The sequence below is a fragment of the Durio zibethinus genome, chromosome 22, assembly GCF_047325235.1.
Source record: "Durio zibethinus cultivar Kanyao isolate XHJ-2024 chromosome 22, ASM4732523v1, whole genome shotgun sequence".
Lineage (NCBI taxonomy): Eukaryota > Viridiplantae > Streptophyta > Magnoliopsida > Malvales > Malvaceae > Durio > Durio zibethinus.
This window is the reverse complement of record NC_143183.1, coordinates 8,912,563-8,934,300: the sequence shown is the minus strand read 5'-3', so window position 1 is coordinate 8,934,300 and position 21,738 is coordinate 8,912,563. Positions and strand designations below refer to the sequence as shown.

Genomic DNA, 21,738 nt, shown 5'->3' with positions numbered 1-21,738 from the left:
CTCATCATCGGCATACTCCGGGTAAAATTGTTCTCTGAACTCTTTTTGGAACTCTGTCCGGGTTCCAATCTTGGTGCTCTCACACCTGACATCATCACACCTGTGCCTCTACCACAATAAGGCTACATCAGTGAGATACATAGCAATGGTGTTTACCTTTATCGCCTCGTCTTGCATGCCCATGGCCTGGAAGTACTGCTCCATACCCCAAAGGTAGTTGTCTACTTCCTTAGCCACCCTAGTCCCCTTGAACTCCTTAGGCTTAGGGACATCCAATCTGGATTTAGACACTCCAGCAAACATGCCATTCCCAATGGTAGTCTTGTAAGCAACAAGCTCACTGGTAAGCTCCTCTATCCGCTAGCGCATGGCCTCCATGCCATCGTGCAAGGTCAGCACTTCAGCCTCCAAGGTCTGATTCTTTTAGGTGAACACATCCAAGCCTTTGTTGAGAGCAGCTTCTAGCTCACTTTGGATCTCCTCCCCCATAGAGTCTAGCGATGCAATGTGAGTCTCTACTTCCTCAAGCTTCTCCCCCATGTCGCCCATGGTCACCTCCACCTTGGCTAGCCTACCATCCATGGTAGACCAAATATCTCTAAAACTGGCTTTCTTGCCTTTTCCACACCCATGCTTTTGGGCCTTTGGTTGTTGGCTAGCAACGTCGCTTTGGGATGCCATCTCCTTAATCACGATCTAACCTGCATAACATAAACACGTAGAATCGAACTTGCTCTGATACCAATTGTCACGGGCTTTGACCTTAGACTCAGAATTCGTACGGTCTTAGGCTTGGAATCTACTCTTTTATGCCTAAGTCAGCCTAAAACACAAGTGTGCGGGCACTAGAACAATGGGAAGGGCTGATTACGCAAGTTAAAGAGAAACAGGATGAGAAGGCAAAATTCTAGAAATGCTCTTGTATTCACTGAAACAGAAGTGTTTGATGGTGTACAAATGAGGGTGGAGCAGCCCTCTATTTATAGTTAAGGCTCCAGCTACACTTAATGGCAATATCCCTAGAATAAAGGCTAAAATCAAGGGATTATACAGATTACAATCAATCAGGATGCTAACTCCTGATTTTCAGGGTCAACCAAATCTGTCAGGATGCTCCTGCTGATCTTGCCTACTTCTAGAAGCTTCCCTTGCATGTCCAGCACCTTAGGCCCTTTTGGATGTGGTACGGGCAGCTTGTATGCCATGCCTTGGTCTCACGGGTTGGCTTGCAAGTCGGGCGGGCGTTCTGAACTCGTTTGCTAGGCTTTGTACGCAGATACCTGCCAGCACGCCTGGTCTACGGGCTTGAACCTCTGGTTCGCCTGCTGGTGCACCTGATGTACCTGGTACGCCCACCTAGGGCGTGACATTCTCCCCCACCTGATTGCACAACGCCCTCGTTGCATCTTCTGCATGGTACTGCTTGATCTGGTATGTGCCTTTAGGGCCTGAGTTTTTATCTTTCCTGATCTATTGCCTGTACCATTTCAAGTAAGTCTCATCAAATAACTCTCTTAGTCTTGGACTCGTATGCGGTCCATGGTACCAATATTTACCAAAGAGCTATCCAAGGTAACAACTTGCACTAAGTGCTTATGTCATAGTTTGAGGGAAAGACCAGGCCTAAGGGTTTTTACCAAGATAGGGAACGGTTCTAAGGTAACAAGAACTAAGTTAGAATCCAAGGGAGACTAGGCCCAAAGGTGCAATAAAAGTCCTACAGGTAGGACCATGACCTAAAATTAGTGTATGAGCACTGAAATGAGCTCAGGGAGCTTAGGCTAGGGGATTTATCAAAAGCTTTTAGATAAAACCAAGTGCAGGTAGAACAAATCTAGGCATGGGCCTAAAAAGGGGCCCTATGTAGGCACTATTGATAAAGGAGTCCAACTTGGTTCCAACTACTTTCGTAATAGAGTCCATGCAAAATTAGAACTCTCCAATTTAATCCTATTGTAATCTTCTACATATATTGGACTCTTTGAGAGCCCTAGGATAGGAACAATGCCAACCATTGATTCAAGGGGGCCTCAGTAATAAATAAGAGGTGCCCCCCACTCTTATTGTACACACATTTCAACTTGAGTCATACAAGTTTACTATTATCTATCTTTGTTGTTCTTTTTAGCTTTCCATCAAATAGTTTATGTCTAGCCTTAGCAATAACTTTGGGTGGTTGGCCCCATGGTTTTGAGTGTCCATGCACTAGTTGAAGGATGATCTAAGACATTGGATGAGTCCATTCCTAGGTCCTAAAGCTGTACGAGCTAGAGCTTGAGCCTTAACTCATGACAAGTGCTATCAAAGTAGGTTCAAAGCTAGTTTAGAGTTAGCGAAAGGTGATCCATAAGAGGTGATCAATGCTAGGTGCTATTAGAACCAGAGTTAGCCTTAGGGGAGGTTTCAAATGTGTTGGTATGAGCATCCTAGGTTGTTTTTATGCTTGTGTGCTAGTGATACGCCCTTTAGTGCACATGGTGCAAGCATGCAAAAGTGTAAATCAAGTGTTTGACTGATTGTTATTCTAATGCTGTGGGAGAACTAGCATGCTGTGTAGGTGTGCAAATTGGTGCCTAACCGAGAGTGCAGGGTATGCTGAGCTAGTGACTAGATTGGTGCCTAAAGTGTGTGTGTGTACTGATGGGCTATGCCGATAGGCAGATGTGCTAGTTCGTGGAGACTAGGACTGGATCACTCAAGTGTACAAAAAGGTTGAAGTAATCTTATTGGTTTCATGCATTTGTGACTAACAATGTGTTTTGGGGCTGTGGCATGCCTAGGGATAACTAAACCAAAGGCCTTATTGAGGGCTTTGATGAGTGCCTACCTACAAACAAAGGAAGGAATGTTGGATCGAGAGACATATTGATATCCCTAGACACATAACTACAAAATTGCAACATAACCATTGCTGATTTGAGGAATAGGTTCAAGGATAAGGAAGGATCCTTCAACAAGGCATTGGAGGTGCCCATACAGTGGAATAAGGCTTTGGAGGCCATGATGTCAACCTTGTGAGAGAAGTTGGCAAGGCTTAGGGTTGATCACATTGCATTACGAGCTATCATAGTTGCTAGTGTAGGCTTAAGACCTAAGGTGGTAGTGCCTAAGCATTTTTTAGATGGTTAGAAGTCATGAGTAAAGATCATGCTACAGCAAAGTAGCATGCAAGAGTCAAGTTAGGCCTATGTTGCTATAAAACCTAAGACTCAAGTAAAGTGCAACAAGTCTCCAAGGCCTAGGGAAATAGCTAGAGTGGGAGGGACATTGATGTTTGATCCTTATGTGAGGAAAGGGTTGCGATAATGCCCAAATTTTGCAAGGCCAATAGTGCCATAAGTAAGGGCAAGGAAAATAAGCCCTTAAGCTACTTTTTGTATGGCAATCCGCATAGGGTCAAGGAGTGCCCAAGGTATGCAAGGCTTTCAACCATCAACTGGGGAGATGAGCTATACATAGGTAAAAATAGTAGTGGTGATAAACACTTGGAAGAGCCCAAAGTGATACAGCTTGATGCTTCTTAATTCTATCGAAATGGAAAATCCTTTCTAGGAGATGAGGCAAAGTGGCAATGGAGTGCCATAGCTTGAGTCTTGAGGTGCAGCTAAATCTTTCTAAAAATGTGTGTAATGGGCAATTTAGAGGAAGTAAAGGAAACATTAGGCGTGTAGGCAAAAGGGAGTAGCATATTATATGGCTGATGACACTTAGGAGAACAACCAGTAGAGTACTTGTTCAAGCATGGGATCGATACACGAGAAATCTAGTTTGAGGGGCAAAAGACAAAGCCAATGTGCACAGGGGCATGTAGTCCAACTGTAGCATCCTTTTAACGATGAGGATGTCACTAGAATAAGTAGGGGAAAATGTCACGATCCATGGGAAGGACCAGGTCTAGAGGTTTTCATTTAGATAGGGAGTGATTCTAAGGCAACCAAGACCAAGTTAAAATGTAAGGAAGACTACGCTTAAGGTTCTAAAGGTATAACCATGACCTAGAATAGGTGCATAAGCATTGAAAAGAGCTCAAAGAGCTTAGCTAGGCAATTCTATTTGGTAGCTTTCAGATAAACGCAAAAAAGGCTGTGGGAGTAAGCCAAAGTGTAGGTAGAATTGATCTAAGTGTAAGCCTTAGAAAGGACCCCGCACAAGCACTACTAGTTAAAGAGTCCAACCTAGTTCAAACTCTTTTCCTAATAGAGTCTATCTAAAATTAGAACTCTTTAAATGTAATTCTATTATAATCTTTTGTATATATTAGGCTCTTTGTGAGCCCTAAGATAGGAACAATGTCAACCATTGATTCAAAGAGGTCTTCATTATAAATAAGAGGTGCCCCCACCCTCATTGTACACACACCACAACTTGAGTAATACAAGTTTACTCTTGCTTATCTCTATTATTCTCTCTAGCTTTCCATCAAATAGTTTATGTGCAGCTTTGTCTGGTAGTAGTTTAGGATGGTTGGCCTTGGAGTTTTGAGTGTTCGTGCACTAGTTCGATTGAAGGTTGATTTAGGATTATGGATAAGTCCATTTTCGGGTCCTGGAGTCATACGAGTTAGAGTTTGAGTCTTGGCCTATGACACTAGTATCTGCTAAAGAGGTGTTTGAGGCAACAACTTATGCCAAAGGCTTGCTTGTGCCAAAGGTGGTCAAGGCAAGTGCCTACACCAAGTGCTAGCATTTGGAGATGTTGTCTAAGGTAACAATGGGCCAGCATCTGTTAATGTTGTTGGATGCAATTGCCATCCCCAACTAAAAGGCTAGATGATGTTGATGACATTCGAGGTAACAGCTTGCACTAAGGGCCAACATGTGCCAATAAGGTTCAAGGCAAGTGGCTGCAATAAGGATAAGCTAACCCATCTCTACAATAAATACCAAGGGCATTTGGTTGTCGTTTAGTTGGATACTCGAGGAAAGGATGTCATTGCTGGCCTAATCAATTACAATGGAGAACATCACACCCCTTTAGTGTGTGTGGATGGGAGGAATGAATCAAAGTGACAAAGGGTTGAATGTTAGTGGATCATGGTAGCAAGGCCACTCTACCACTTACAATACTCTATGACTTATTAAACTCATCTACATAGGATTTTACCTATTGTTTAGTTGGAATTGAGCTCCAAGAAGGCTCGTATGGCTTGTTTGCTGTGGGGGTTACACCTACAACACGTGCACTTGGGGATCATGGGCCCCTACTAAAGGTCTCCAATCGGGCGATGGGCACGTGCATTACTTCTAGCTTGGATTCTAACTTAGAGGCATTTAGTCATAATCCAGAGCATAGTAGCTATGTGCCATTGGTTTTTCAACCAAGCATAATAACCAATTGTATGAATCAATGGTTTCTTTCGTAATAGGTTAAATTACTATTGTGATGCTACGATTAGTAGTGTAAAACTAACATGTCTTATGATGGTCTAAACCTAGCTTACATTCCCTATTAGTGGGTGAACAATCCAACACTTGGTGAATTCTACTTCATAATGATAGGAGGAGCCAACATCGAAGGATCAACAAGCAATGTCATTATGAACACTTGGCTATTAGAAGTCTATTATCCTTATGGTAACTTTTTTGACACCTTTAGCTTCAATTTTGAAGGTTTAAAGGACTAATAGGCTACGCTTTCGTAGTTTGTATTCATTTAGAATCAAATGAGCTTTCACTCTTTTGTTCCACACAAAATTTTTGTTCTTGTTAAGCTCATTGTAGGACACCTATGTTATCTTTTAACAGATGTGTCACCCCATCCAAACTCCCCACCTAACAATGTCTTCTGCTTAGATCAATTGACCAAGGCTTGCCTAAAGTCTAGAAAAAAGGGTCTATCGTACCTCTAATCCATGGAATAAGTAAAATAATGTTAAAAGTAAGGGTATTTCAATTTTGGCTAAGGGTTCCCACTTATCCTACACCTCTCAAGTCATTTCACAAAGTCAAACTAGAGTCAAGCTTAATAGTATCTTCTTTCCTTGCTAAATCTGCCAATCTTATTCCCTTGGTTGTGGTTTTGTTGGATAATAGATAGGGATAGTGGGAATCTTGTTAATCTATTCTTACACGTCACTAATTAGATGACAAGGCATTTGGCTACCTTAAGAGAGTCATAATTACTCTTGCCATTTACCTAAACTGGGTTTAATTACTTCACTTTGACATTCAGAGCACTAGGTAGAAATCATATTGCGTTAGCATTTGCAGGGACTAACACAATGCTTTTTTTTTAATTAAACAGTCAGATTCCCCTTGTCCGTACCAATTTTGAATTGATTTTTCATTGCTCGAGGAAGGCCTCCAAGGGAACCATTCCCAGTTCATCACCCAGCTAGCATATGATGACCCACTTTCACTACGGGAGTAACTCAAGTAGTGCACTGGCAACCAAATTTGTTCAAGACTAGGACCCCATTGCCTAGCCCTCAAAGCCAATCTTTTTTCTGAAGTTATGGATCTATTTTGTTGACTTCTTTTACCTATATTGTTCCATCAACCAAAGGCTATTCACCTTGAAGAGTGGTTATGAGTACGATTGAGTTTGGATGACACTCTATCCCTAAATTTTCAAAGGCCACTAGGGTGCACTAGACACCATATGATGTGCGATGCTCTTCTAGTCTTTGGACCTTACCTACAGTTGAGCCTTTTCTAGGGTGGGTAGGTCATTAAATAGAAAAGATAACTCATTCCAAGGCCTCTATTGATGTCTCCAGACTCCCTAATGTTGTCGTTAGCCCTGGCATCCCGATTTAGGATTTTTAACTTGATTCTCTTTTAAAGCTCATGCATCACAAGAGACAAGGCACACTAGCACCAATTGTTATAGCCATATCATTGTTAAGGACTTTCTTTTGGGCCAACCATGATTGATGAGATCATAAGAGGCCATCTTTGGCCCTTTCACTCAAAGCTCGATGGGTGGGGGTTTGGAGTGGGTGATGATGCTTGATACCCAAGTAGGCATGCCCTCGGCCAAATGGCTTAGGGAACAACTTGCATTCAAAGACTTGATGGTCCTTGGGATTCTGCAATTCACATCAAATATCACATTTTGCTACATCTTTCATCAATGTGAGAGTCAAGATATTTGTTGTTAAGAGTTGTTTTAGCTTTTGATGGCTAAAAGAGTCATGATGCCACTCATGCATGCACCACAAACGAGATGGTGATGGCTCTCATTCTCTTTTCATTCTGGTTCCTTGGTGCAATTCACCCCAAGGGTTTGTTATTCAATCACAGGCAATGATACTGATCGTTTTGCCCACCTAAGAGGTAGAACAAAGAGACTGTCATGCTTGCCTGGGGTTAGAAAGGGCTTGGGGCATAGAGGTAGCCTTGCCCCCTTAGTGTTTCATTAATGTGTCTATAGTTCATTCGTTGAGTAGGTTTCAACAATGATCTTTCTCCAGGTTCACCTACGAAAACCTTATTACGACTTCTCATTCCACTAAATGATCAGGTTCAGTGGACTTATTGTGATGTCATAAGCAATGGACCGTGCACATTGCCATGATTTGAACACTTCGCTAGATCATTCAATTGATAGGAAAAATGGGTGGTGTGTGCAAATGGTAGAGATATAGTCAATGCAAGTTGATGACTCTAGCTTACTAGGAATTCCTCGTTGAAGACCAATAATTACAATGATCTATCCCTATCATGATAAAATTTCAAAAATTACTTGGGCTTGTCAGCCAAGGCTATAAACTCATTGAATACATCAATGTAGTGCATGTGCAGCCTAGAGCATTTAAGGGCATCACAAACCTATTATTGCCTTAAACTTCCTTGGCCCTTAAACTTCTTTGGCTTAAGTGGCCATAGTCCCTTTAAGAAGCTAGCCATAAAGGATCATTTCCATGTAGCTAGTGAGTAGGCTGACGTCTCATTCGCTAATGAAATTAATTGGACAAATTGCTCCACCAACTAAGAATGGCCATGCACCACCACCCATAGAATCAAGATAGAGCTCTCAATTTGTTAATCCTTACTATGTTTGGACTTAGTAAGTTTCCCTATGTTGAGTCAAATCAAACTGCAGGCTCCACTCCTTATGGTACCCTTCCATCAATTCCTTTAAGTTTCAACCTTGCGACCATACTCAGCCTGAAACCTAAAGACTTTGACTTCTCATAAGGTGTCGATGGAGTCCTAAAAGTAACATCCACCGATCCTTGGTTAACATCGTTTATGGTTGAGATTAGGATGGTATCCAATCATCTTCGAGCACCTAACTTTTATTCTTGATTAAAGAAAACATATTGTTCGTCTTTTATAAATCCAATAATTTCACCTTTGACTATGAAATATGAATGCCCCCAACTATCCCTATTAATTAGTACTTTGATCCCAAAGGCCAACACAATTGGACCAAAATCCTATGATGTTATCTTATGCTAATGTATACAAACGTAGGCCTACTTTGAGCCTTTAATGTCTTCAAAGTAATAGCATTAAAGGAATGACCCGACCAACTAAGGCTAGGAACATGTCACCTGTAGTAGGGATAAATAAACTGATCTTTATTGTGAGGCACATCGGATGACACAACCCTAGTTCTAACTACGAGCTTTTTAATTGTAATGACTTAAATATATGCTATTAGAGCTAAAATTATCGTGGCTATTGGCACCAAACTTACCCTGCAATGGATCCTTGTTAAGGGATTTAGATGGCACTCATTCCAATTACCAGATTTGTAGAGCTCGATATTGTTATTTATTATCACTACCTCCCTATGTCAAGATTTGGTAATTTGCATACTTGCTGCCTTCCTTGGATGTGGTAGCCATTTTTAAAGCTCCCTCTCTAGAATCAATCCTAATTCTTATTCATTACTTGTTACTACCATAGTAGGCCAATATCCTACCATCAAAAGTTGATAGGGTAGAAATTTCAATGATGCATCACTGCATAAAGGTCGTGTAATCTGCTGAGTTATCAAGAATCATCAGAGCAACGAGCAAAGCTTGTATCAACCTTTTATCTAATAAATGCATCCTTTCTAGAAGTTGGGGTTTGTTGCAAGTATTAGCTCTAGAATCATTATTGCTATCCAAGTTATAGATATGATCAAACAAATTATAATTGATATAATAAGCCATTCATAGTTTCATAGTCTGAATCAGTTTATATTTAAATGGCTTAATCTTTGAGACAAGCATATGAATACTGGTAAGATCAACCAAGTAGCATTCTTTCAGGATGTTGGCACCACATGGGCCTTAACACATAAATTGAGTGATAGAGAGAGCCAACATAAAGCAATAGCATCATGCATGTCAAGCATGTAAAATGCATAGCATTAGGGAAACAAGGGCCTAGAGTTCATGCCCACAAAATGTTTTGCATTTGATAACACAATCAAAGACAAGTGCACTAATGTGGCCATGGAGGTTTGGGTGGCACACTTGGAAGGTGGAGCATGATTGAGGTTTGACCCATAGCTTTGAAAGACATAAGATAGATGAGGGATGGCAAAACACTTGGTTTCCATCGATTTAGGCATGTAGCCTAAGATCTCGACCTTTAGGGTACGATAACCACATGGGGGGATATTGAAGAATATGATAGGTCGATAGTTTGATGCATCGAGCATGGAGCCTGCCAACATGCACAACTATAACATCATTCATATGCCTATTGCCTATAAGTGGTAGCATCCATGAACACCGATCCATAACCCACACAATCGATTACTTGATAAGCAAATAGAGGAAATGATGTACAAGGCCATACCATAACTGCTTGGCATAGAGAAAACACTAGCAAAGGCCATGAGACTGCCTCTTTCATCCAATAGGTAACAATAGCATGGTACCACCAATGCTTGGTGTAGCTAAGACTACACACGCAAACTCTCTTGTCACCACCCGAAGGGGATGTTGCCTGATTTAGAGACTTGTTCTAGGGGTTTTGGGAAGCATAGACTGCATGCAGGGGCTTAGCTAGGCCAAGGCATTTTTATGGTCAATGAGAAGGGACCACGAGATTGCCAAATACTCAAGAGACTTGGCTAAACCAAGCTTGCAACCATAGCTTCTACTTACACTACCCTAAGGAGTCATTACTTAATTTAGGGACATAGTTTGGGGTCTAAGGTAGCATCAACTATAGGCATATGCTTGAGCTTAACAAAGTCAAGCCTGTTTACCACATACAAGCTAACTGATTAAAGCCATGGATACCTGTTGGTCATCAGAGCAACTAGTCGTTAGACAACACGACTGAAAGGCATGCACAACTTGGATTTTGCTCTAGGGACACTACCCTAGATGTATGCAATGATAGGCCCATCATGCACACCTATTTTCCCCCGTAAGAGGAAGAAGGGGCATGAATAACCACCCTCTAAAGAGCATAACAGATTTTACAAATATGCTTGCAATCGGCATAAAAGTGTTTGTAATAGGGGCATTGTTTTTTCAAACAAACATATCTTATACCAAAGGCTTACAAATGCCGATGATGGTTAAGGAATGTGCTCGCACCAATGCTTAGCATGTGCTGATGATGTTTGAGGTAACTACTTACACCAAGGGCCATCTTTTTTCAATACTAATTAAGGCATGTGCCTTCACTAAGGCATAGCTTGTACCAATGTTGTTACTTCTATCTTGGTTGATAGTTTTTTTGCCTCACTTCTTGATCAACTATGATGCTATAAACCTCTATTTTATATGAGGCCTTTACTCCAAAAGGCGCGTGCTTTGACTCTGCCCTTCCTGGATCTCTTTCATCCTTATGGAATGGCTTGAGCATGCTAACATGAAACATCAGGTGTACCCTTAGCTTAGGTGGTATATCCAGCTTGTAAGCAACCTTGCCTACCCTCTTAAGAACTCTAAAAAGTCCCTTATACCTTTGGACTAGGCCTTTGTGTAGCCCTCTATAATGCATAATGGGATGTAGCTTCATCAACACCAATTTTCCTACTTGGAACTGCACATCCTCTGTGCTGATAATGGTAGAAGCATGTGCCCATGTCACAGACCACACATGAGTCCAAAACCAAGAAGGTTATGTGATGAGACTTATTTAAGATGGCATAGGTAATAGACTAAGAAAGATCGAAATCAAGGCCCTAATGGCACATATTTTACCTAAATGTGTTGGCTAAGGCTAAGGCTAGAGTGTAAGAGTACACTCGAGGTGAGCTGTACGATGCCAGGGATGAGGACTACTTGTTGCAAGGTTCTGGATACCTCAAGATATGCTGTGGGTAGTCAGACATAGAAGCCACAAGCAATAGGTGACCACATAATGAAGTAAGAGTATGAAGTATTAGTGACTTAGGCATTGAATGCCTTTGCAAAGAACACATATGGACTGTGCTAGAAGAGCAAGTGTACATACCCTATCAAGTAAATATACTACTCATGCCTTAACCATTTCCCTCTTCGTTTTCTCCTAAACTCTTAAGAGGTTAGTCAAGTTCTAGTAAAAATGCATGGCACAATCAATTAGTGCATATCATAGAGTTAGTTAAAGGCTTACTAAAGCATACGAATGGTAATTTCTAGCCTAAGGCCAACAGTAGCTAGGCTTAAGCTCCTGGCCCATGATAATTGGTATCAGAGCCAGTTCCAATCAAACTTGGTATTTGAGTAGGTTTCGACCATAGTGGGATCAAAACCTTAGTTGTGATTAGTATTGGTGTCAGTTTGAGTGTGTGTGTAGCTTGCATGTCAGTGTGCCAGTTTGTTGTTGACTTGCAATAAAAAGTGTTTGTGTGGGTGATTGCTAGTTGTCAATGTCGAGAGTAGGGCACAAAGATGCTTGAGTGCTCCTAAGGAAATTATGGGAAATCCTTAGTCTAAGCTTCATGATTGTGGTGTACATGCAAAAACTTGGCTAGAAACCCTTAAGTGGAGTGCACGAGTGTCGTGCAAGATGGCCGCCCACCCACGAGCTAGTGGAGAAGGGCTAGTTCGAAGGATCTATTATCATCCATGGAATCTTGGTTGGCAAAATATAAGTTAGCCATAGGAGATTTGAGGATTGGTTCGAGGAGCTAAAAGAAAAGATGCATGGTGCCTTGGCCTGAGAGATGGAAATGCTCACATAGCATAATAAGGCTCTAGAGGCTTAGTTGGTAGCCTTATGGAAGAACTAGAGCAATTCATTTGGGAGTTTGGTGCATTTTAAGCCACCATAGTTGCAAACAGGGGTTTGGGACCTAGGGTGGAGGTGCCCAAACGAAAGCCATTGCTAGAAGTTGCTAGGCCAAAGATGTCCACAACTTCATGTGGGGCATGGAGAAGTACTATCGAGTGGCTAGTTTAATGGAGAAAGCCAAGGTAAGCACCACAACATGTACTTAATTGATGTGGCCCTATTATGGTGTCAAAAGTGCGATGACATGGAATGAGGAGAGATTGCATCACCACAAGGGATCAATTTGTGAGAAAGCTAGTGAGATAATTTAAATTAGAGTATGTGGAAGAAAAAGTTTGGTGAAGCTTTATCAGCTCACTCAAGGCGAAATAGTGCAGGAAGATTGTCAGAAGTTTTCAAAATTGTCACTTATAGTTCCTAACATGGCTGAGTAGGAAGCCTTGTTCTACTTTCTCAATAGAATCAAGCCATAGGCAAGAATCGAGATAAAGTAGCATAGAGTCCAAGACTTGAGTCAGGCAATTGTGGTTGTTGAATCATTGGTCGAGTATGAGCGCACCAAGTCTCATGAGCTAGGTACAATAGCTTGAATGGGGGAGACAAGAATAACCACTTTTCATCAAAAGATAAGGCTAAAGAGAAGTCTCATCATCACAAGGCAAAGGTCAAGGAGCTTGACAAGGAGAAAGGTAAGAAGGACATTACCTTTAGCTACTTCTTGTGTTCAAGATCACATAGGCCCAGGGATTACCCGTAATGAAAGAAACTTGTAGCCATTGGAAAGACTTATGAGGAGTCCAATGGCTAGAATAACAATAGCAATTAGCACCTTGAAAACTTTAATAGTATGTTGTAGCTAGTAGCCATTCAAGTGTCTGAAATGATGATGCCTTTTTTAAATGGCCACAAAATCTTTTACACTTCAATTTTTTTAGCTAAATCTTTTTATGGACGCCAACAAAATTACAAGGATCACGTATACCAAATTTGGGGCCAACACTCCTTCTAAACAAATTTCAAAAAATCCCAAACTGTAAAAAATTCTAAAAATTATGAAAAATAAAAAATAAGTCATCTTGCCATGAAACTTTACATGAAGGCTTAAGAGAATATTATATGAACTTATAAGCCATAAAAATGGCATTGGCAAGGTAGAAATAAAAGGATGTGCTTGAACCCACTTACTACTTGATCATGGTGAGCATGGTACGTGGCTCGAGCCCAAAATACCTACAAATGGTGCATGGCCTAGCAATGGTGATGGTGTTGAGAGAACTGCCCACACCAAATGCCAGCATGTGTTGATAGTGGTCGAAGAATGTGCGAAGACCAAGGTCCAACATGCTTCAATGCTGGTTGAGGCATGTATAAGTGTCATGGTATGTAAGCTAGTCTAGGACTAAGGGTTCTCTCTAAGTCGAGGAGTAGTTCCACTTGTAGTGAGAGAGGGTTCGACTACTAGGGAGACTAGGCCTTAAGGCATACTAGAGGTTCAGGTCACAAGGAACTAGCCCAAAACATTGGCATAGGTAATGATCAAGACTCTAGCGGCTCAAGCATGGTGTTTAGGTTTGATAAAATTAAGCCAGGCTTAGGTGTGGGTGCTGCTGAGTGTTATATGAATTTACAAGTCATGAAAATGGCATTGGCATGGTAGAAATATGAAGATCTACTTGAACCCACCTATTGCCCAATTTTGGTACGCATGGTGCATGGCTCAGGCTTAGGATACCTGCACTTGGTGTGTGACCTAACATGTGTCGATGGTGTTCAAAGGAATAGCTCACAAAATGGGCCAGCATATGCTGAGACTAAAGGCCAACATGTCCTAATAGTGGTCAAGACATGTGCATGTATCATGGTCCATTAGCTAGTCTAGGCCTTAGGGTTCTTTCTAGTTAAAAAGTAGTTCCAGTTCTAATGAGATAGGGTTTGACAGCCAAGGGGACTAGGCTTTGAGGCCTATTGGAGGCCTAGGTCTCAGGGAACTAGCTTGAAACAATGCCATGGGTAGTGATTAAGACTTTAGATACTCAAGCAAGGTGTTCAAGTTTGGTAGAATTGAGCTAGGCCTAAATGCAAGCACGGTGAGCAATGCACAAGCACATAGTCAGACCCAAATGTGAGTGTTGATGTTCAAGGTGCAAGTGCATTGACAAATCTAGGTGCAAGCATTGATGGTCAAGGTACAGGTGCATGATCAACCCAAGTGCAGGCATGCCTAAACATTGTCATAGGAAGATCTAATTTGTGGGTTTCTAAATGGTCTAGCACTACAGCATAATATTTGAGAAGCTTAAATTATGCTTAGCACTTGAGTTTCATAGGCTGAGTTAGGCAGACAGAGTCAATTCCCTATCCAAGGCCACATAACATTTGGCTTTAGATTGAAGCCTATGACACATGCATAAATGTCATTTGGTGCCAATGGTAATTGAGAGGCAGACAGGTGCCTTGGGTGGAAGGGTCATGGTACACATGTCACACCAAGTGCCAGTGTCACACCTTATTTGAGCACCATCAAAGCCAATGCCCAAGCACCAATGCATAGAGGCCAGACTTTCGCTCAAGCATCTGGCTGTGAGAATGAGTCTTATGAGAGTTACCTAATACAGAGCCTAAAAGACCATTCAAGAGAAGCTTCTAGAATGCCAAAAAAGGTGGTATGGGCATTGTAGGTGTGAAGGTTTTAGATAAGCTTAGACACAAGCCAGGTGCATTAGCATGGAACCTTTTAGAAGAGCCAGATATGGAAAAGGTCATAGGTATTGTAGCACCAAGGTAAGGAAGCTTTTAGAAGGCCTTGGTCATGGGCACTTTTTGAAGAGAGCCTAAAACCTTCTAGACCTAGTGTGCCATAGAGTGTTTGGAATGAACTCCTTTCTAGAAATTCCCTAACTGACCCTGTATGTATCTAGAGGCTTTAAAACCTTCTAGAATGTATATAAAAGCCACACACTTGGCTCTTTAGTGACCACATAGGCCATGGGGGCTTAAGTATAAATACGGGTGCCTCTGCCTCATAGGACCAACTCATGAAACTATGAACTTGTGAACCAATAAGCTATTTAAACACATTTGTACATAGCCACATGTTCTAATAATAGAAAGGATCTTGTATTCTTTCACCAGTGCCTTTTTAGTGTGTTATAGTGTTTGATTGTTTTTAGGGTCCAACTAGTCTTTGGTGAGTGGCACACTCACTCAACTGATTAAAGGATGACTTAGGCATATGTGAGAGGTAGTTTCCCATATAAGGTTGCATAGTTACAAGGCTTAAAACTAAAGCTTGTGATAGTTGGTATCAGAGCATGGTTTAATGTGTGACCTCTATCCAAGATAATGTCTACTTTTGAAATAAGCCACTAGAACGCTAAGGGGAAAGAGTCTCATAAGACATGCACTACTAGAAGGGGTAAGAAAGGCACCAATAGGGACATGATCTCAACCTTTAATGCTTAGTTGGCCAAGGTGGAGTTGGCCATGGTTAAAATGGTTAAAATGTGGTCTTGGCTAAAAAAGAGATCATGAAAGAGTTAAAACAAACACTTTTTTTTGAAGAGATTGAAGGCATTACCTATATCAACTCTACCCTAAAGGCTATGGTGGAGGCCATGAGGAAGGAGATGGAGTAGCTTAATAAGAGGCTCTCTGCATGCAAGGTAGCTATAGGGGGAGACATACTTGTAATTGCTCTTAAGATTAGAGTGGAGGTTCACAAGCTAAAGAAGTTCAAGGGGACACAATCTGTAAGGGATGTAGATAACTTTTTATAAGGCATAGAGTAGTATTTCCATGCAATAGGCATCGAAAAGGATGTTGGTAAGGTAAGCACCACTTTTATATATCTTGTAAACATCTCACTTCTATGGTGGCATCACTAGTATAAGGATGCCAGGTGTAGGGGTGATGCTATTAGAACATGGGAAGAGTTTTAAAAGGAGTTTAGGTAGTAGTTTTACCCATAGTACATCATGAGAAGGCATAGAGTAGGGATCCTAGAACAAGCTAGATTCTGTAAAAGCCTTATTTGACTTAGGAAGTGTCTAAGGACTAGGAAGTGTCTAAGGACTAGGAAGGGTCTAAAAGGCCTATAAAGTCTACACACTTAGATTAATAAGGGATATATGTGCTAAGGAGGCTCAAAGATAAATAAAGGCCCTTCCCTTCATTGGTTAAAGGTTTTAAGCAACAAGATAAACAAGTAGAAGAGAAACCAAGTCATAGACTTAGCCATACTTAGAGTCTTAGTGATAGACATAGGAATCATTGTAAGGACATGGAGTAATTGTACATAGCATTAAGTAAATAGAAATACAATTGCTTTAACTCTCTTTCCTGGCTTTCTCCAAGCTTCTAGAGAGCCAATGGAGTGCATGGCACAAGCATTAAGCACAGAGTTAGGAAAGAGGCTAACTTAGGCACATGGATGGTAGGTTCTTATCTAAGGCTACATGGGTGCTAAGCTTGAGGTCCCGGCCTATGATAGTTGTTATTAGAGCTAGTTCCAATTAGAGTTGATATCACAGTAGGTTTTGACCATGGTGGGATTAAAGCTTTCATTACAACTAGAATTAGTGTCAGTTTAGTGAATACAGGTAGCTTACGTGCTAGTGTGTCACTTGTTCTATTAAGTTATATGTGGGGTTGCATGCTGCGAGCATCATTGGTCATAAATGCTAAGAGTGGGGCACAAGGATGCTTGAGTGCTCTTAAGGATATATAGGAGATCCTTAGTTCGAGCATCGTGTTTGTGGTTGAGTGCACAAGTGGCATGCATAAGGGCCACCCACCCATATGCAAAAAGAGAAAAGTTGGTTTAAAAGAGAGATTTTCATCCATGAAAGTCGATTTGAGGGCAACAAAGATCGCATATGAGTGCTAGACTCCACAACAAAGGAGTTTGAAAAAAGGTAAAAGTCATGGGTAAGAGCTAAGTGAAATGGTAGGGTATAAGACTTGTAGCAAGAGTATTGCTATTGCTGAATCAATTGTCAAGGCTAAGTGCACTAACTTTCCATAGCCCAAGGGTAAGGGTTAAGTTTCCATAGCCCAAGGGTAAAAGATGAGCCTAGTGATAAGGCCTTAACTAGGAGAGATGAGAGTAGTAGTTCTTCGAGGAAAAAAAAGGCTAATGAAGAACTGTAGCATCGAAAGGCAGGGACCAAGTATTTGATCCAAGACAAAGGTTTGGTGACTATGTCCTTTAACTACTTTTTATGCTTAGGACCGCATAAGGTCAGGGAATAGCCATAGTAGAAGAAGCCCGAAGCCATTGCAAGGATTTAGGGAGAGTCTAATGGTAAAAGTCATGATGGTTGTTGAGCCAAGAGGAAAGGATCTCTTAGGCTCTTAATAAAGGCAAGGTGAGTATAGCTGTAAAGAGCCATCAACCTTGGAGATAGATAATTTGTTAAAGAAACGGTAATGGCCTAGACATAAGCATTGCACACCCTGAAGGGCCCTTTGAGCATGGAAAGAGTGTAAGGACCCTATGGTGAAGAGGAGAGGGTAATGGCACATCAAACATAGAGGCATTGCACACTTTGATAAGCCAGGATCATGAAAGAATCCATGACATGGATGCTGCACACCCCGTAGTACTTATTAAACATGAGGAAAAGATAATGGCATGTCACCAGCTAAAGCACTGCTTGCTTTGACAAGCATTTGTTTCACCGAAACTATATGGGATCGCTACCAAAACAATGGATGATTATGAAGGTTTACCAAAAACCATCACATGCCAAAGACCATTAGGATGAGAGTGGGACATTAATCCAGCATGCACATGCAGAATGACATCCCCTAGCAATGAGTGCATTGCTAGAACAAGTGGTAGAGAATGTCATGGTCTGTGCACAAGTTCTAAGCCAAGAAGGTTTATAAATATAGCTTGTTCGAGTTGGTGTAGGTGAAGCACTAGGAAGGATCTAGACCAAAGTCCTAAAGGCACACACAATGACTGAGTGTACAGACTAATACCTAGGCTATGGTGTGAGAGCATGGTGAGGTTCGCAGTATAGTGACAAGAAAAGGGATTGCTCATTGGAATTATTTAGAATGCCATAAAAGAGTGGCACAGGTAGACAAGCATAAAGTGCTCTAGATTAGCCTGGAGATAGACCAAGCACACATGCACATAAGAGTCTAAAGAAGTCTAGAGGCTAGCCAAGTGTGCCAAAACCAAAGGTTTAAGAAAGGCATACCACAAGAACAATAGTGGGCACTATAGTGCCTAGATGAAAAAGGCTCTGAAAGGCCCTAGCTGTATGTAAAACAATGACCAGATAAGGAAGCTTTTAGAACCCGTTAAGCACGTACTTAGGAAGAGTACACTAATTCTTCCAGATTCAAGGCTTAGCAGGGAACTTGGAAAATGCTAGATTATGCAAAGGCTTTAGTTGACCTAAAAAGTGTTTAAAGACTATGAAAGGATCTAAAAGGCTTATAAGGGCCACATACTTGGATCAATAAGGGCCATATGTGCTGGGGAGACTCAAGTATAAATAAGGGTCTTCCCCTTCATTGGTAAGAAGTTAGAAGCAACAAGATAAGCAAGTAAAAAAGGAACAAAGTCTTAGACTAAACCACACTTAGAGTCTTAGGGATAAACATAAGAATCATTGTAAGGACATTGACCAATTGTACATAGCATTAATTAAATAGAAATACTATTGCTTTAACTCTCATTCCTAGCTTTCTCTAAGCTACTAAGAAGCCAAAGTAGTGCATGGAAAAAACATTTGGGATGAGTCAGAAAAGAGGTTGACTTAGGTAAATGGACAGTAGTTTCTAACCTAAGGCTGTATAGGTACTAGGCTTAAGCAATTTCCCATGACACAAACACATGCCTTGACCACTTTCATGACATATTAGCCCTTGGTCTCAATACATGTGTCAACCACCATCAACACGTGCTAGCCTTTGGTGTAAGTTATTACTTTGGACACTATCGCTAGATGTTGGCATTTGGTATGGCATGTGTATTGTGACCTTTCCACCATTCTTCTATTCCTTCCAAAGCACTTGTCTACCCTTCGAGCATCATTAGACCTAATGACGCTCGGTGTATGTGTCACAAGCTTTAATCTTAAACCAAACTCTATGCAACCTTAGATAGGGAATTGGTTTCGTGTGCTAAAGTCAACCTATAAAACTCAAGTGCGCAGCATAATTCTAGCTTATCAAAGATCATGCTATGGTATTAGGCCTTCAAAAGCCCCTAAATCTAATCTTTCCAAGATTGTGTTCAGGCATGACTGCACTTCAGTCTAACCATACACCTATATCTCAATCATAACACCCTCAAATCTAGTTTGATTGTGTGCCCATACATCATTCACCAGTGCCTACACCTAGGCCTAGCTCAATTCTATCAAACTTAAACACCATGCCTAAGCTGCTAGAGTCTTATCACTATCCATACCACTATTTTGTGCTAGTTCCCCACACATGGGTCTCAATAGACCTCAAGCTTGGTCCCTCTAGTTGTTAGACCCTATCCCACTAGAACTAGAACTATTCCTTGACTTAAAGAGACTAGTTTGTGAATTGTGACACATACACATGCCTCGACCACCATCAAGACTTGATGGCCCTTTGCCTCAGTACATACTTTGACCACCATCGGCACATGGTAGCCATTGTGTGGGTAGTTCTCTCAAACACCATTGACACATGTTAGGCTTTGCACCATGTGCGGTTATCCTAGGCTTGGGCCATTTACCATACATATCATGATCGGGTAGTTGGTGGGTTTAGGCACATCTTCATATTTTTTCCATGCCAATGTTATTTTTATGGCTTGTAAATTCATGTAATGGTCCTCTAAGCCTTCATGTGAAGTTTCATGGCAAGATGATTCATTTTCTATTTTTCATGATTCAAGATTTTTTTAAATTTTTTTAGAAAAAGTTTTGGCCCCAAATTTGGTATATGTGATCCTTGTATTTTTTATGGCATCCATAAAAAAATTCAACTAAAAAATCAAAGTGTAGAAGATTTTATGGCCATTTGAAAAAAAAAAATCCCTATGTAAGACACTTAAATGGCTATTGGTTACAAACCTGTAAAAGCTCTTATGCTCTTTAAGGGGGTGTGAGTTATCGAGGTTTCATGAAAGATAGAGGCCAATGTAAAGGCCAAGGACTAGCACTCATTGCACATCATGTGCACACAACCCCGTTCCCTATCCTTAATCGTCAAAGCACCTAGTGCCATCAGTCATGTTCTCTAGCAATGCTTTGACGATGGTGCCCTAGAGAAAAAAATGCAACACCAGTACATGCCCAAGCCTAGCATGTGCATCATGGCCTAGAATTAAACTTCGACCAACACCTCAACCATCAATGGCACATGTTAATGCATGAAGCAAGCACATACCTCGATCATCATTGGCATAAGCTGGCCCTTAGTATGGGCACTTACCTCGACTGCCATCGGCACATGTTGGCCCTTGGTGTAAGCACATGCCTTGATTAAAATCGACATAATTTAGACTTAGTATGAGCACATGCCTTGATCAACATTGGCAAAAGATGGCCATTAGTGCAAGGAGTTGCTTCAAACACTATCAGCACATGTTGGCCCTTATTATGCCACTTGCCTAGAACACCATCGACACATGCTAGGCTTTGGTGTGGGCACATACCTTGACACTATTGGCACTTGTAGACCCTTGGTGCAAGATATGCTTGTTTGAAAAATGTGTCCCCATTTAGACATTTAATGTCTACTGCTAGCATATTTATAAAATCTCTCATGCTCTTTAAGGCTGGTTTTTGGCCCTCTCTCTCCCCTCACCAATGGAGTAGGTGTGCATGATAGGCTTATCATTTTGTACATCCATGACAATGTCCTTAGAGCAAAACTAGGTTATGTATGCCATCTAGACATGTTGTTTAGTAATGATTGCTATGATGGCCTGCAAGCACCCATGTCCTTGGCTAGTTAGCATGCATGTGGAAAAAAAGGCTCAGCTGTGTCAAGTTCAAGCTTGTGCTTATGACTGATGCCACCTTAGACCCTAGACTAAGTCCTTAATCAGGCAATAGCTCTTTAGGGTGGTGCAAACAAAAGCCATGATTACAGGTTTGGTTTGGCCAAGTCTCTTAGGTATTTGGCAGTCTTGTGATCCCTTCTTATTGACCATAAAAATACCTTGGCTTGGCTAAGCCCGTGCATATAGCCAATGCTACCCAAGGCCCTATGAAAAAGTCTTTGAATTAGGTAACATCCCCCTAAGATGGTGACAATGGAGTTTACATGTGTAGTCTCAGCTAGACTAGGCATTGGTAGTGTCATGCCATTATTACCTAATGGATGGCATAGGTAGTCTCATGGCCCTTACTTGTGTTTTTCCTATGCCAAGTAGCTATGGCATGGCCTCGTACATCATTTTCTCTGCTTGCTTATTAAGTAATTTATTGGGTGGGTTGTATAATATGTGCATGGATGTTGCCACTTGTCTGTAATGGGCATATAAATGGTGCTATGGTTGTGTATGTTGGCAGGTTCCATGCTCGATGCATTAAACTATCAACCAATCATCCTTTTCAATCTCCCCTTATATGGTCATTGTACCATAAGGGTTGGGATCCTATGCTCATATCTA

The 21,738-nt window shown here is 41.3% G+C and overlaps 1 non-coding gene and 2 pseudogenes across 1 annotated transcript; all 3 read right to left on the bottom strand.

The window, feature by feature from the left end:
- Positions 1-4,997: 4,997 nt before the first annotated feature.
- On the bottom strand, positions 4,998-6,496 carry LOC149512581 (25S ribosomal RNA; annotated as a pseudogene).
- Positions 6,497-6,951: 455 nt separating this feature from the next.
- On the bottom strand, positions 6,952-7,107 carry LOC149512580 (5.8S ribosomal RNA). The gene has a single exon (XR_016332249.1). It is a non-coding gene; the product is annotated as a 5.8S ribosomal RNA (ribosomal RNA).
- Positions 7,108-7,397: 290 nt separating this feature from the next.
- LOC149512579 (18S ribosomal RNA) lies at positions 7,398-9,196 on the bottom strand (annotated as a pseudogene).
- Positions 9,197-21,738: the final 12,542 nt, after the last annotated feature.